The sequence below is a fragment of the Sinocyclocheilus anshuiensis genome, unplaced genomic scaffold (genome assembly GCF_001515605.1).
Source record: "Sinocyclocheilus anshuiensis isolate Anshui unplaced genomic scaffold, SAMN03320099.WGS_v1.1 scaffold659, whole genome shotgun sequence".
NCBI lineage: Eukaryota > Metazoa > Chordata > Actinopteri > Cypriniformes > Cyprinidae > Sinocyclocheilus > Sinocyclocheilus anshuiensis.
Genome location: NW_015549698.1, coordinates 1,204,101 through 1,206,724, shown reverse-complemented (window position 1 = coordinate 1,206,724; position 2,624 = coordinate 1,204,101). Strand labels below are relative to the sequence as shown.

The window sequence follows — 2,624 nt, the reverse complement described above, 5'->3', positions numbered from 1 at the left end:
TGTGCTGCTTCATATTTTTGTGGAAACTGATGCATTTTATTTTTCAGGATTCTGTGATGAATAGAAAGTTAAAAAGAACAGCATTTATTTGAAATCATTTTTTTTTTTTTACATTATAAATATCTTTGCTGTCACTTTTTATCGATGTAATGCATCCTCCGTTTTCAGAAAAAAAAAAAAAACTTTTGATCATGACGCTGGAACTGTTCGATTTCCAGAGAATTTACATAATCATACATTGAAAACTCTGAATGCACTGCATTTGGATAACAATGTGGAATCTGTAAATGTCACGTTGCACAGCATATCCAGCAACTTTATTTTCCATGTCTATCTAAAAACATTATTAACAAATATCATGTGTACATTTTTTTTATTACGTATTTGAATAACAGCTGACCATTGCATGAAATATGATGGTCTAGACACTGAATTAATTCACTTTATCCACCTTTTTCTTCAACGCGGAAGTAAGTCTATGGGTGAGACTTCCGGTTCATTAGCCGCTAACAACGTGCAGTAAAACTGTTTGCACTACAAACCAGTGTGTTTATAATTAAGATAATTCATTAAAATAATATAAGACACACCAACTTTCAATATCAAGCAGCAAAACCAACTGTTTTGTTCAGCTAAAAATAGCTGGACGCAGATGAGACCGGAAGCCAGACCCATAGAATTTACAAATGGCCGCGCCCATTTTTACGACAAGAAAAAGGTGGATAGTTTGTTTGTTTTTTCTCAAAACATTCGTAAACAAAGCCTGAGATATGGCACATATATTTGTGGGCAGATTATGTAGGCAGTTATGTCAGTCGGTTGTTGTTCGATTCTGAAGTGTGTGGTTTCGAGAGCGTTTGCAGCAGCAGCCAAACACTGACTCGCACATGAATCAGCATTAGTCTAGTGGAAAAGTTGCATGTGTGTGTCTCAGTGTAGAGGAAGCTGATGTGTGTCTGAGGTGAACATTCGTATCAGTGAGATGAAGGAAAAGAACAGAGGGTGTGAGGAAGCTGAGCGTTTGTTTCTCCGAGACTGTGCGAGTCTAAAGCAACACAGCGTGTTCTTGCTGCTTCTGCTTCTGTCTAAGGGCTCCATCATGTGGCGTTTCTTGAACAGCAGGCTGTTTAAAACACAAATCAATGCTCATAACAGACCAGACTGGAAACATCAGCTGGCATCAAGCTCTCTTTTATAATGTAATGAGGCCTATAGGTTTTTTTTTCCCCCGTAATCTCTCTTGAATGGGCTTCAGATCCCAGTAAGGCACCCTGACCTAACAGCACTAGCACTGATTCTTCATCCTCCTCCATTCTTCATCCATTCTGTGCAGTAGTACTAAGAAGGTGCGTTTTTCATTCATTCTCCTAAATAAGAGATACAACATGTTAAACTGACACTTGTTGCTGCGGATACAGCGTCACGCAAAGGCAAAAGCTTCTGGCTGGTGATACTCTTGTAGAAATGCCATATTTGTCTCCCGTGATTGTTTTATTCCAGTACACCAGAAGTGTCCGATGCTAGGCGATCTTCCTGAGACAAAGTGAGCAGTATTTGAGTCTTCGTCTCATGTGAATGGAAATCATTTCCAACAAATCTGTTTTTGTTTTACTAACCACACTTTATTTAGGTGCACCGTTCAACACATTTAAACACATTTGACAGAAGTAGGACCTTTAGTTTGTGGCGGCTTCATTTTTGCGTGTGTTACCATCCTATTCAAATGAATTAATATGTGCATATGCTGAACCTCGACACGCAGCGATAAATACAAATGGCTCTTTTCCAACTGAGCGATGGATAATCAATGTTTTCAGGTCAAACTGAAGATACTGCATCTTTAAAACAGTGGTCACTGACGCTGCTTATTTTGCAGGAAGTCAGCAGCTTGACTTGCAGCATTTTTTTGTTTGTGCTCCACGTATATGTGATTTTTTTTTTTCTTTCAAAATGGCTTTTTTAATCTTTTTTAATCATCTGTGCGTCACGGTTTATTGCAGTGATTTATCAAGTCAGAGCGCCTGCGATGCATGATGAAATCGAGCAGCCAGAGATTTTGCGTTTTGTTTCTTTTCCTCCTTCTGACTGACGACTGTCAAGTAAATCGGATTGCACGCAAATGTACAAGACATGCATGTTTCAATCAACGCCACCAATGAGGGCGTCAGAGATCAGGCTAAAAGCTTTGTAAAAGCTAGGTGTCTGTTGCTTATGTTGGCACGGTTGATTCCCACATTGCTCTCACCAATATCTCTTCATCTGTTTGTGCTGTTTCTCATTCGCTCGCCAGGAGGAGCTACTATTCGTACTCATATTACCTGTAAGTAACAGAGACGCTCAGACCAAAGCAAAAGCAAAACGGTGACTTAACATGCAGGGCTCTCTGCTCTCTGTCTATGGTTAGTCTTTTAAAGATGCAGTATCCTTTTTTCAAGCGAAAACACAAATCGCTTTGACCAATCACGCTCCTTTGCATTGTAGTAGGACATGCTCGGCGACGGTCGCATCCAAGCGGTGTTATTTGAAAAAAGAATGCTGCACTTGTGTCTGTTATTCGTCTGGTTTGGTTTTGGGTGTGTGCATGTGTGTGTGTGTGTGTGTGTGTGTGTGTGTGTGTGTGGAAG

General features: G+C 39.9%; 1 pseudogene; it reads left to right on the top strand.

Annotated features, from left to right (window-relative positions):
* Positions 1-2,624, top strand: part of LOC107660535 (receptor-type tyrosine-protein phosphatase kappa-like) — a 181,563-nt pseudogene that overhangs the window by 168,524 nt on the left and 10,415 nt on the right.